Source organism: Mustela erminea, chromosome 7, assembly GCF_009829155.1.
Source record: "Mustela erminea isolate mMusErm1 chromosome 7, mMusErm1.Pri, whole genome shotgun sequence".
NCBI classification, from domain to species: domain Eukaryota; kingdom Metazoa; phylum Chordata; class Mammalia; order Carnivora; family Mustelidae; genus Mustela; species Mustela erminea.
This window is the reverse complement of record NC_045620.1, coordinates 67,614,195-67,628,318: the sequence shown is the minus strand read 5'-3', so window position 1 is coordinate 67,628,318 and position 14,124 is coordinate 67,614,195. Positions and strand designations below refer to the sequence as shown.

General features: G+C 48.2%; 1 protein-coding gene and 1 pseudogene across 6 annotated transcripts in view; both read left to right on the top strand.

The window, feature by feature from the left end:
* Positions 1–14,124, top strand: part of CRACDL (CRACD like) — a 130,315-nt gene that overhangs the window by 24,509 nt on the left and 91,682 nt on the right. Inside the window, exon 1 of one of the 6 annotated variants that reach the window (XM_032352017.1) lies at positions 8,884–9,413. The exons of the other annotated variants lie outside the window; for them this stretch is intronic. The gene's annotated coding sequence lies outside the window, so the exon portion shown is untranslated. Of the gene's footprint in view, positions 1–8,883; positions 9,414–14,124 lie in introns of those variants that run through there. 6 annotated transcript variants of the gene reach the window in all.
* Positions 1–14,124, top strand: part of LOC116596363 — a 67,235-nt pseudogene that overhangs the window by 25,186 nt on the left and 27,925 nt on the right.

The window sequence follows — 14,124 nt, the reverse complement described above, 5'->3', positions numbered from 1 at the left end:
GTAAGCAGACCTAGACCTGGTGTGCTCCGAAGCCCATACCCTAGCCCGGGGTGGATGTCGGACACCCTCCTCTTTGAGGCTCCTTGTTGGAGAATGGTTTTCATCGTGAGCCAGAGCTGATCCAGTTCTGAGAGGTCCTGAGAGCAACAGTTTGGGAAATAAGGAACTTCTCAGAGTACATTTTTAGAGAATATGTGCTGACTGCTTTTCTCAAAATGTATGTGGGGTCTCCTGCCTGAGCTTGGGTCCGGCCCACAACCCCTCTTGGTGAGAGGTCTTTGAAATCTGCCGCCTGCAGGGGCCGAGTTGGGAGGCCGTGCCAGGCGGGAGGGGGGCCAGGGAGTAGAATTCACCCAAGTGTGATGTTGGAGACAAAGGACACAATGAGGAAGACTGCTCAATGTTTTGTGAAGCTGGAGGGTTGAGATCTGTCCAACATGTAGCAGTTTCCCCCTTCAGGATGAAAGGACCCCTTTACAAAAGCCGCCAGAGCCCTGCTACCTAGGCCTTTTGCTCTGGTCTTCCCCCAACCCTTTTGCTGGCCCTTTACCAGGCCCACTGATGGGCTGCAGACCTGGGGAAAGGCTCCCTGAGATTACAGGTGGCACAGGAACATGATTCCTTTGGCCAAAAGGGAACGAGGGTAAAGGAGCAGCTGGCCAGGTGGCTTGGGGTGTGCGACCAGATGGAGGGCTCCATGCCAGGGCTCTGCTCCCCTGGGAGGCCGATCAGCCTCAGCCTGGGCATCAGATTTCAATGGGCCTGAGCAGGTCAGCAACAGGAATGCGTGGGAAGGAGGAAGTTCCATTTTACATGGCCAGGTTGCTCCTGACAGCTCATTTCGTTTACATTTGCAGTTTTTATGAACTTGAGTTAGATGACAGTTGCTTGGGTCCAGATTACTTGGAAACACTCAAAATGTCCTCTGGTGTCCTTTACCCAATAATCATGAACGTTTTCGCAGACATTTCATGGGGGCTTTCCCGTACCTGTCTACCTCTTCTTATAAGTTACAGCAATTACATGGCACAGCTGCTACACTTAAATCAGAAGAAAATTGGACCAAATAAAGAAAATAATTTTATGAACAAATAAGTATCCCTTGAGAAGCACAGGGAATCTGATGCAAATATCATCAGGGAAATTTAAGAATTTACTACTGCTGTCTAGGGCTCTGGAAAATATGAATTTCATGGTGTGCTCAGAAGCCTTCCACAGAACCTGCCTGATGACTCTCTGCCAGTCTGTCCTTAATCTTCTCTGGAAAGTCCTCCCAGGCCTCCGTGAGGCTGAAAACCAGGACGCATTAATACAACGTCTACACTTCGAGTTCAGATTCAGCCTTTAAACATGGGGTCGGGGAAGTCAAGTTTCAGGTCATGGGCTTTTACTGTGTTGACCTCTGAACCTTTAAGACTTTCTGGCTAATTGTACCAAAGAGAATAGGGACCCAGACCCCAATGAGAGAAAATAGGCCAGGTGTAAATGAAATTAATTTCTATATGAAAGGGCATTTAGTGGAAATGGTGAGGTGTGGTCGACATCTCAAGGGCAGACCCTGGTGTTTCATAGATGGCAAATGCTGCCTTCTCTGTTGGAGGCAGTTCCACGGCACGGGGGAGGGGGGTGGCAGGGGAAGGTCATTGGATCTGTAAGCCACCTTGGAAACCCGAGCCTTGGTCTGTTGTCCAGGGCAAGCAGCAGCTTGTACCAGGGAAGGGAGGGGACGGCTCATTCAGCTATTTATCTGCTGATAGACATCCACAGTGATAGGGCAGGTTTGAGTTTGCATTTTTATTTGGGCTGATAAAATCTTCCTATACACGTTTAAACTCTTTGGTTGACAAACTGTCCACAGGATTTGGACAGGAGAAGCCACAGAAACCTCTAGCTTGGTGGTCAGGAAGGACTTCTGGCCTGTCAGCCACCCATACCCCTATTTGCAGTGCCACGGCCAGACATTTACAAGAAAGATGACTTGTTGGAGGATTAACTTAGTCATGCAGTTGTAGGAGAGAGACAGCACGTGTGACCCGACTCCTGCCCCACAGCTGAGGACTTGGAGTCATCCTGAAGAGACCTGATACTTGAGGGTGACCTCAGAACTCTCCAGGCCATTCTTTTGGATTCCTCTGCCCTTGTGGCTGGTCTTCCAGATGAGATGGTCAGTCTAGCAGATTGTGGCCAGTTAGTTCTGAACAGAGAAGGAGCTTCAGGGACTGCCTCCTCCTGCTCCTGCTCCTGCTGCAGCTGGGCTAGGAGAGGGGATCCTGTCTTTCCAGACTTCCAAACCACAGGTCTGTATCTGGCATCAGAGACAAGAACTGGCCTCATGTTCCTGTGGGTTTATCTACAGGTACACATTTGACTCCCGATGCCTTGCAGGATTTGCATGGATGTCTAGTCAGTATCAGATCATTTGCATGTTCTGTGTTGAGAGAAGCTTCACCATCAGTCCTTTTTGTGGGGTCTCTCATGGTAGGTCATCTGTGTTATAGCCTCTTCTGTGCAGCATGCTGCCAGAGCCACCATTTAGAATATAACCAGACTTCTGATTCCAGCCATGATGGACCAATAAATGTTGGATTTATTCTCCTTTCCTAAACAATTATGACATTGGACAAAACAGATGAAGCAACTGTTATTAAGACTGCGATGTCGGGACGCCTGGGTAGCTCAGTGGGTTGAGCCGCTGCCTTCAGCTCAGGTCATGATCAGGGTCCTGGGATCGAGCCCCGCATCGGGCTCTTTGCTCAGCGGGGAGCCTGCTTCTCTCTCTGCCTCTGCCTGCCTCTCTGCCTTGTGATCTCTGTCTCTCTCGCTCTGTCAAATAAATAAATAAAACCTTAAAAAAAAAAAAAAAGACTGCGATGTCACTTGCCAGTGTGTGATGCAAACGGAGGCAAGCTGTGTGTTCATCCTGGCTTGCTATTGGCTGGGAGGGGGAGTTGGGGAGTGTCTCTGCAACCAAGGCACAGGGAGGTAGACTCAGGCACAGAGCTCATTGGAGGGACTGGGAATCAGAATCCTGGAGTGCTGAGGCAGCTGGCATTTGGGGGGGCGGGGTGTTGGAAAGGAGAGTTCTGAGCAGAGCAAGGATTTCAGAAATCTTCCAAGTGGTCGCCTAGATTCTTACCTAATACTAATCAGTGTGTACATAGGACAAGGCTCTCCTGAGGGCTAGGTAGTGAGCTGAGCAGAGATTTTGGGGGTTACATGGTGCTGGGAGGGGTAACGTTTCAACCTGCCAGACTGGGGAGACTTTATGAGCACCTCAGTCTTTTACCTGAGGCCACAAAAAGACCACCACCTCAAGAGTAGTTCTACTCTAGCATGGGCTAAGCACCTCACTAAACCCACTATAGCAAAACCTAGAAGAAAGCTCTGTAAGGATCAGATGATGGTCTAGCCAACTGTCTGGCAGAATAAAACTCAACGCTATTTAAACAAAGTATTATCTGCAACATCAAGCATAAAATAAAGAAAAAAAAACCCACTAGGCATGCAGGGTAGTATGAGTGATAACAAAGAGGAAAAGATCAATAGATTATCAATAGATTATCCAAGCATAATGAGCAAATAGGAATTTCAGTAGAGAAATGAAAATTTAAGAAACAACCAAATAGAAATCCCAGAACTGAAAAATGTAGTATGGAATGAAAAATTGGATTGGATGGATCTAACAGCAGTTTGGGCACTCTAGAAGAAAATACCCATGAACTTGAAAACAGATCAATACAAACAATTCAGACTGAAGCATGGAGTGAAAAAAAGAAACATAAAATGAACAGAACCTCAATGACATGGGAGAGATAATATCAAGTAGTCTCGTATAGTTGGAATTCTATAAGAAGAGAGGTTGGGGCAGAGAAATATTTAAGGAAATTCCCTCAAATTTGATAGGAAAAGAATTTCAATCTATAGGTTCCCAAATTTCAAGGAATCCCAAGCAGAGTTGACTTGGAGAAAATCACACCTAGGCCCACCAGAATTAAACTGCTGAAAGCAAAAGAGAAAAATAAAATAATAGAGCAGCCAGAGGAAAGATCTATTACCTATAAGGGAACAAAAGTAAAAATATGGCCGACTTCTTATCAAAACAGTGCAAAGCAGAAGACAGTAAGACATTGTCATTAGTGTTCTGAAAAAAAAAATCTTTCAAAAATAAATGTGAAACAAAGACATTTTCAGATTGACAAAAGTTGAGAGAAGCTGTTTGCTGCGGACTTACGGAATAAGGACCATTAAAGGAAAGTCTTTGGCCTGAAGGGAAATGCCACCAGATAAAATGGATCCATATGTAGGAATTAAAAGTGCCATAAAAAGGGAAATGTGTTGTAAATATAAAAGAATTAATTTTCTTATTTTTTTTAATATTTTATTTGTTTATTTGACAGAGATTACAAGTAGACAGAGAGGCAGGCAGAGAGAGAGAGGGAAGTAGGCTCCCCACTGAGCAGAGAGCCCGATGCAGGACTCGATCCCAGGACCCTGAGATCATGATCTGAGCTGAAGGCAGCGGCTTAACCCACTGAGCCACCCAGGCGCCCTAATTTTCTTATTTTTAAACTTCATTAAAAGACGATGGTTTAAAGCAAAATAGTAGCAATTTATTTAGGAGTTTATAATATATGTAACAGTAAGATATGACAAGGGATGAGAGGAGGGTAAATGAAAAAACATAGACATGTGATAGGGAATAATCAATAAAAACAGAAGTTGGCTCTTAAAAAAATGAATAAAATTGATAAACCCCTCAAGAAGACTAATGAAGGAAAAAGGAAAGGAAACTAAATTGCCAGTATGAACAAGGAAACATTTTCCAAATAATTAGAGAAAAACATTTCCCATATAATTTCATGAGGCCAGCATAATCATGTTAAAAAAAATGAAAAAGAAGTTACAACCAATATTTCTTCCAAAAATAACAAAACCCCTAGCATATTGCATACAGCAATCATGATACCTCATACCCCAGTGGGGTTCCCCAGGAATACAAGGTTGCTTTAACATGTGAAAATTCAGTGACTGTAATACACCACATTAATTGAATAAAAAAGGAAAATTATATGATCTGTGCAGTAAATGCAGGAAAAAAACATGTGACAAAACTCACAGCCTATGATCAGAAATTCTCAGCAAACTCAGAATAAAAGGGAAATTCCACCATGTGTTAGAGGACAGCTTTCAAAAATCCACAGCTGAAATCATTCAAAACTATGACACATAGAATTCTCTCCTCCTTGATCAGGAGCAAGGCAAGGAAGTCTGTGTGCGCAACTCTGTACAGCACAGGACTAGAAGTCCCAGCCCGTGTAATCAGGCAACAGAAAGAAAAGCCATAAGGGTTGGAAAGGAAGAAGGAAAATTATCTGTGTTTGTGGAAGGCAGAATTCTAAATAATCTTAATTAGTAAGAGAATTTATTTCACCTAGCATAATACCCTCCAGTTCCAACCATGCTGGCTAATTGCACTTAATTAAAAAAAAAATAAGTGAATTTAACAAAGTCATAGGATCGATGGGCAACATGCAAAAACTTATTGTGTTCCTGTACACTAGCAAGAGTAACTGGAAAATGCAATTGCACTGTGTCCCAATGGTGCCAGCATTCCACTTGGAACCTTCTGATGACATCTTAACTTCATTCAGAATGAAATTCAGAGTCCTGCCTGTGAGCTAAATGGCCTTCTTGCTGGGTAGGCTCCTCTCCCCGGGCACCCACCATGTCTCTAATCTGTCCCTATTGTCCCCTTGGCTCCCTCTGCTGTGTTCAGAGGGACTTGGCTCTTCCCTGTGCCTGCACACCCATTCCCCACAAACAGCCTTGGCTCACTACCTCATTCCAGTCAAGTCTGTGTTCAGCTGTCACCTTCTCAGAGATGGCCTTCCTGATCACCTTATTTAAAATAGCACCTCCATGGAACACTGAAAAAATAAATAAATTAAGATGTGAAAAAAAAAAAGCACCCCCTGGGGCTCCTTGGGTGGCTCAGTGGGTTAAGCATCTGCCTTGGGCTCATGTCATGATCTTGGGGTCTGAGGATTGAACCCTGTGTTGGGTTCCTTGCTCAGTGGGGAACCTGCTTCTCCCTCTCCCTCTGCACCTCCCTCTGCAGCTCTCTCTCTCTCTCTCCCTCTCTCTGAAGTAAAATCTTAAAAGTAAAATAGCACCTCCTAACCTTGCTTTGTTTTTTAAAACATTTAAAGGTGAGTCTTTCCCTCATCACCACCTGGCATAGTGGACACATTTGTTCCTTGTCTCTTCCCCTTGGAACATTAAAACAAAGATTTTGTCTTTTGTGGTTGTTTGTTGCCCAATCTGTAGTACCCAGCATGGCCTGGACCTTAATAGCAGTCAATAAATATTTGTTTACAGGCGATTCAGAACAAAATGATGTGCTAATAAGGATGGAGCTTGGGGGTAAACCCTGACGGGCAAGTCTGGTGTGGTAGGCCCTTGAATCTGCCATTTTCCTTTTTGAAAAAATCCATGTATTTTAGTGTGAAAGAAAATTTTCCGTTAAAAACAGTGATGTCTTGTCAAGTCCTGAGGTGGGACAGTGGGACAGGCGCCTCTGTAGGGCATGTGTTATTTGCATGGCACACCATCATTTGCAAAGTGCTTTCCTGGGCATTGCCACACTGGATCCGCACAGCTCCCGGTGATGCAACGGGTTGGATGGTGGGTCAGAGAGATTCTGTTACCCATTCAGGGCTGTACAGAGCTGCTAAAGCCAGGAGTCCAGCATTTCCATCCCATGTCCCTTTCCACTGTGTCCTGTGCTGGGAAACAGCTCCTGGAACCAAGTTCTTGCATGGTCACTTGTGGGCAGGCAGCCCCCAGTTCTGATTTTCATGAGGTTAAATGTTCTGGTATCGATGCTTTGTGCACCTGTGCTGAAGGTGAGGCAGCAGGTGGAGGAAGAGAATATTGCTGATTTTTGAGGTCTGCTTTGAAGACAGGCTCTATGGGAATGGAGGCTGGGGTCAGCCCAGCAGATGTTTTCATAGTGTGAAGAGGCACAGGAAGGGTCCTGCTGGCCCTGGGGTTGAATGAAGGCCCCCGATGTCCAAGTCCTAACGGTTCCAGAACAATGGCCTGGCTTCAGCTTCAAGTGGAGAACCCGGGGAGACTGTGGAGCGGTCCATGGGTGTGAGCAATTCCGCGAGGCCCTGGCTTTTGTAATATATGCTCCTTTGGGCCCTAGGAACCCAGGGGAAGAAATAAAGGTGACCTCTTTCTTCTCTCATTGAAATTCGTGTCAATAAACACTCTGGGGACCTTTGCCAAATGAAAGGGGATTGGGCGTCTGTGTGCATGGTATCTCATTGGATCCTCGAAATAGACAAGAAAAATACCTTCTCACTCTCAGATGAAGAAATAGGCAGGGAGCAATCATATGGATTTCCCAAGAGTATTTCCATATTAGGTAGCACATCTGGGGCAAGGACCAAGTCTTGGAACTCCAAGTCAAGTGCTCCTTGAAGGGCTCCACCCGAGATGCCTCATGCATTGGGCAGATCACCAAGAGTGACGGAGACAAAGGTATCATATCATGACTAAAACCATGATAACCACAGTGGGGAGGCTTCCCAAAGATTGTTCTGTAGGAAAGGATGAGGGTAGGCACCCAAAGTAAGGAAAGGGATTAAAATGAACTCTCATGAGGCATGTGTAAGGAGTGGGTACTTTGATGCCTACCTGTATATTCGGTGTCGACTTTTCTCAGTGATCTCTCATACTTTTTTTGATTGTATATATTATTTTTTTAGTTTAATTTTATTTTTTCGGTATCCCAAGATACTCCTGGTGCATTGTTTATGCACCACACCCAGTGCTCCATGCAATACTTGCCTTTTTAATCCCCACCACCAAACTCACCCAACCCCTCACCCTCCTCCCCTCCAAAGCCCTCGGTTTGTTTCTCAGAGTTCACAGTCTCTCGTGGTTCATCTCCCCCTCTGATTTCCCCCAACTCACTTCTCCTCTCCTTCTCCCAGTGTCGTCCGTGTTATTCCTTGTGCTCCACAAGTAAGTGAAACCATATGATAACTGACTCTCTGTTGACTTATTTCACTCAGCATAATCTCCTCCAGTCCCGTCCATGTTGATACAAAAGTTGGATATTCATCCTTTCTGATGGAGGCATAATACTCCATTACGTATATGGGCCATATCATCTCACTTTTTAAAAGTCTGTTGGGATCACTTTACCTTGTCCTCACCAATCTGTGGCTCTTGTCTGCGTGGAGCTAATGGGAGCTCGGAGTATTGCCCACAGCCCTGATGAGCCTGGCTGGGGCTCTCTTAGATGAGCCTGTGGGCCGTGCTTTGCAGATGTCACTCTGGGTGTGAGGCCAGACCGGAGAGTGCCACCCCGACTGAGGGCCACAAAAACAACACTTCTGACTGCAGCAGCATTTCTTTCCTTTCCTTTCCTTTTTTTTTTTTTTTTAAAGATTTTATTTATTTGACAGAGGCAGTGTGCACACAAGCATGAGGAGTGGCAGAGAAGCAGGCTCCCTGCTGAACAAGGAGTCCAATGCAGGGCTCAATCCTAGGACCCTGGGATTATGACTGAGCCAAAGGAAGTTGCTTAACCAGCTAAGCCACCGAGGCACCCCAGCAGTACCACTTCTGAGTGCAAGACCATATACCTGTGTGTGTGTTTGTGTGTGTATGTGTATAATGCTGAAAAGAATGGTTTTGCACTCATGATGTAGTGATACATCAAATAAAAATTACTACTAGGATAAACTTGCAGAGTAGTTGTCAGATGAGGCATGTTAAGAAGGCTTAGCTCACTCTCAGAGTTTGGATATAATCAAAGCACAAATGTGTTTTTGTCATTGCTATATTGTTGCTTTAGGAAGAAAAAAAAATCTATTCCTTGATTTAAGTGTCTGTAGTAGTTTAAATCTCCTCCTGGGTCCCGGTGCCCACTGAGATATGGCTTCTTCCCACAGGCGGAATCATATGACACAGTGAAGCATGACGTCCTCTCTTATAGTTCACTGAGAAATCGTAAGAAGACTCCATTATTTTTTTCTTGGGCAAGATTTTTGGTCAGGAGGGGGAAAATACAGTGCGTTTTCAAATCATGGAATTCTGGAAGGTCATGTGTCCCAGAGGCGGACACGTGGGGCTTTGAGGAAAGCCAGTCCCTCTGCCTAGTTGTTGCCAGGTGCTCGCTGGCAGGCCTGTCCTTGTGTTAATGTGCACAGTTCAGGGAAATGGGTGGGAGTGAGCTGCTTCTGCTTCAGGCTGTTTGGATTCAGGGTGCTGGCTCTGCTGGTTTGCAGGAAGCCTCAGGGAGCTCTTGCCTGCCTCTGTGCTGTCCTGGAGATTAGGTTTCCAAAGGGAGGGAGGCTGAGCCCACCACGTAGCAGATGGGAGCGAGCGCCTGGTCTGTGAGTATGGCCCCCCTCCCCTGTGTACCTGAGGCAGGTAAGGGTGCCAGCATGGGCCCCCGCAGAGGTGCCCCCCAGCAGGAAGGGTTTCGTCATTTTAGGACGCTGAGCTCCCCAGAAGAGACACTGGTAAAGCTGGCTGTGGGTACTGGGACAGTTAGTAAATTTTCCTTAATAGGTCTGATAAACTTGGGGCTTCTTGGCTTGTCTTAGAGAGATGACATGTAGATCAGCATGTGTCCTCTGAATGAAGAGGTGACAGTTGCCCAGAAATACTGAACCCATAGGTCAACAGATGATACAGGGTTGCAGAGTTTATGGAGGCAGGCCATGGCAAGTCCCTAGAGTTGGCCTTCTCAGGGTGTTTCCGCCCAGTGGGGAGACCCCTATCTAGAGCAGGACCCTAGGTCCTACTGAACTTTCCCTCCAACTTGAGGAGTGATCGGGCCGTGGCTGTGACCAGGGATCTGCCCCTCACCAAGCTCAGTCAGAACTGCTCTGAAAGTTGACAGCCTGGTTGGCAAATTTAGGAGAGAACCTGTGTCTGTGCTGAAGAGCAGTGCCCCTGTGCCTGCCACTCTGAGGACACATTCCTGGGACCCGCACGCTCGGTGAGCACACTCAATACACCGGAGGTATGCTGTGCACAGAGTCTCCAGTGAGAGCTGTTCATAGTCTTAAGCAAAGAGAGGGGCTTTTTTCTGGCTGTGGGAGAGGGGGCCTCACTGGGGCCTTGCAGGCCAGAGCATGGCTGAAGGCTTCCAGGGACCCCCTCACCATACCTCTGATGACACTCAGAGAGGCAAGCCTGCTCCCATGTCTGTGACTACATCTGTCCGGACCCCTTTCAGTGATTCCATGGGGGCTGACATCTAAATCTCCTTTGCCTGTGTTTCCAAGTCACGTTTTAGGGTTGGTGAGCCTCCAAACGGCTCCTTCTGTTTGCAGACGCCCATAACGTTCTGTCTTGCTGTCCAGTCATGAAACGTTCTGCTGGGATCTGTTCCTGGGCTTCTCTGCTGTTCGTGTCTTACTACTTCAGCTCGTTCTTGGGCTCCTTGTGAGGAAAGGCTGTATTTGATTCTGCCTGGGGCTGCTGGGCACAACATGTTCTCAGCCAACTGTCATTCACACTTGCTGACGCTGGACTCCACTTGCCGGTGACACATGCCCAGACGAGGCACACCAGTTTTGCCCATCCTGGACTCTAGTAGAGATCTCTCCCCTGAGTCTAGAATCTCCGTAGACTGTGTCATTTTTGTGATTCAGGACGTTAAGGAAAGATGGAAGGATTCCTTGTGCAGTGTGGGCCCTGTGCTCTGGTGTGTGGTGTGTCACACACGGGGAAGCACAGTGGCCTGGGTGCTCAGTGGATATGACATCAGCCTGCAGCCCCCTGGCTGAGGTGCCGGTGCTGTTCTGTGTCAGGACCCCCAGGGCACGTGGGATGTCCACTCCATCCCCCTGAACTCTCTGGAGAAAGGGAGCCCTGGAATGATGCTTTTGTAGGTGCCCTGTGTACCAGGGATGGACAGACCCTTTCTGGGGAGACTGCTGTCTCTGCCACGTGGGAACCGGAGCCAGAAAACTGTTTGTGCAATGCTGGCAACTTTCCCGCTGCTGCAGGGGCTCCAAGGCTTCCTGATGGTCGAAAGGGTTCCTTTTTATTGAGCCTATCCTAAGACCAGGCCCTAAGCCAACACATCTTCACAGAATTCTCAGCAACCCTGCCAGGCAGCATGGTCCCATTTCACAGATGAGAAAGCAAGGAGAGGCCACCTTTCTCTAAGTGGCAGAGCCAAGATCGAAACCCAGAGCCTGTAAAACCCTGTGTTTTTAAAGCTCTAAGCCCTGGGCCCACTGCCCACCCATCCCCTTTCCTTGTTGAACCACTTCCTTTCCTAAGCAAGGAGACGGCCCGGATCTTCTTCCTGTGGTTCTTCTTCCTTCCCCTAGCCATTGCTCCGGTCACAGAACGTGGAGCTGGATGCCAGGCTCCTTCTGAGACAGGGCTCCGTCTTGGCAGCCACCACCAGAGGGGAACCGAAACCATCCCTGATTGTTTCCTGTGGCTGATGAGCTCTGCCCAGCGAGGCTTTGGGAGGAGGCGCGGATCCCTCCTTGCTTGGGCTGGGGCCCTTGAGTCATTTTCGGGGCGCCAGTCAGGATGGGACGAGTACGCATGGTTGCCCTCCTCTGTGGTTTATGAAACAGCTCACCATCCCATGGCTCTCCATGGGCACGGTTGACAGCCAGGCCCTGAGTCCCACCTCTGCTCTTTTTGGGCCCTGGCTCCCTGTGACACCTGGAAGAGTTGTTGCCTCGTGGGTTTTGTGGCCTGGCTGGGGCCACAGGGGAGACCAGGACATGCCACACACTGAGCCACCTGTCCAGCCCTCGCTTTCCTGTTGGGCCAGGATTTCCCAAACACAGAGCGGGGGACCCCGTCTCCAGAGCTCTGTCATTGGGCCGCATCCGCTTTCCAGCCTTTATTCTTTCACGTCCTCCTGAGCCATTTTTTCTCCTGTCTGATGGGGCCCGTCTATCTGCCAACCACATCTTGCCCTTTGCTCTCGGGCGCTCCCCTGGGGCTACCTGCAACCCTCACCCCTGCTTCTTCACCTGGACATGGCCTTACGTGTTCTTTGGAGTGTGGCTGCTGTCCGTGTCAGAGGCCCTCCCTGCGGCTCCATGCTCGCCCATCCACCTAGCACCTGCTCCCAGACTGCCTTCAGGACATTTTTCCTTTATCCTGGGGCCTCGTTGCACTTTTTATATCTGTCCTCCCCACAAAATCTACAAGGTTGTATTGTAGATTTTGGTAATTGTATTGTACGTTTGGTAATTTTTGTCATCCTGGGGCGCGTAGGAAACAGTTTTCACTTTGAGAGAAAGGATCCACACCTTGAGGTTAAGAGACCTCGTCTTACCTCTTCACATTACCAAGTGGCCGGTGCCGGGCCCAAGGGCCATCTCTGGTCAGTGGACAGACGGGCCACGTGGAGTCTTGCTGGAAGTGGAGCCTGGGCTGGAGGACCTGGCTCGCAGGGCAGCAGGCGCATTCCACATCCTCTGCCACCGGCCTGCCTGCAGTGCAGGTCACTCCTTCTGTCCTCACGGTCCCTCTTAGGTTCCATGAGGCAGAGGGTATGTTTGGGGTGTGCAGGCCTGGATTGTGACTCCTCTGTCTTCCTTCTGTTAGAAAGAATACCCTTTCTGGGAGAAATTAGTGCATTCTTCTATTTAAGAAAAAGAAGGGAAAAAAAAAAAAAGGTGTGTGACCTAGACTTTTGCTATCCTGTGAAGGAAAAGAGTCTGCCCTCGTGCTGTCTGAGCACAGCGACATTTCTGTAGCCTTTGGCCATCACGGGTTATGGTTCGCAGTGATGGGATATAGGGCCTCCCTTCCGCACATCCGTGGAGGCTCCCTGCTGTGCTACGGGGGTGGCAGAGGCAGCAAGAAAGTGTCTGGAGGGTCCTGCTGAGCTCTGGACAGCGCGGGAGCCACAGGCAGGTGCTGTGTCTGGCCCCAGGAGGTCAAACTCTCGGTGGCAACAAGCCCCTTTGAGCCAGGGGCATGTGCCCTGGACCCAAAGAATGCTCATAGTGGCTGGGGACGAGGACTCCAGCTGTGCCCTGCCTGGTGGAGATCCTGGAGGAGTTGACTGGCCATTCTTGTAAGCTTCATGACGTTGCATTGGTGCTCAGCACGTGATGCCAGGCTTTGGTGTTTTTTCTTGTAGGCCCATCTTCTCTCCCCCATAATCTTAGGGGAGTAAGGACTCAATTCTCCAATCTCTTCAAGACCCCCATATTGCCTACCAAGTTGACTTGCACATGGCCCTTTTAATGAGGATTAATTACTGACTTTTTTCTTTTTTGTGTGAAAAAAACACAGTAAAACTCCCCAAGATAGCCAGCAGTAACACTCCACTTTCCAGGCAAGTGACCTGTAGAGGATTTCCGTTCAGCCTATCCCACAATCTTTGTAGCTTGCTCTTTAGAGTACTTAAACCCTAATGCAGTCAACTCTTCACTGTTAGGTGTGAGGTCGCTATGTGGGGATTATATATGACAAACTGTAAATCCCATATTAGCTTCCCCCATTGTTCAGCAAGCTTTGGGGCCCTGTGACCCACCTTATTGATAGTGTGAGGAGCACTGTGATCTATTTATTTATTTTAAAAGCTTTTATGTATTTGTCAGAGAGAAAGCACACGCACACAAGCAGGGGGAGGGGCAGACAGGCAGAGGGAGAAGCAGGCTCCCTGCTGTGCAAGGAGCACGATGGGGGCCTTGAACCCAGCACCCTGGGATCATGACCTGAGCCGAAGGCAGAAGCTTAACCAACTGAGTCACCCAGGCGCCCCAGCACCATGATTTAAATTGGACCTAAGCAAGTTGCAGTGAGGGAAGTCCACTGGCTGCAGGAAACCTCACAGTGGGCTCAGGGTTTGGGGACCATCGGGAGCCCTGTCTCTTGAGGGCAGAGGGATGCACCACCTCTCTGTTCCCAGCACTGTGCTGTGCATATGCAGGCACTCAGTAACGTCTGCGGAGGAAATGGCCTGATGAGCATGCCCTCCAGAGTTGCCTTGTAGCTCAGACTGCTGTCAGTTGCTGAATACGTGAGTGCCCTGTGCTCCTTCTCCTCTCTGATATTGTAAGAATGGGTAGGAAAACCTGTAACTAAGACTTAACTGTGTCTCCC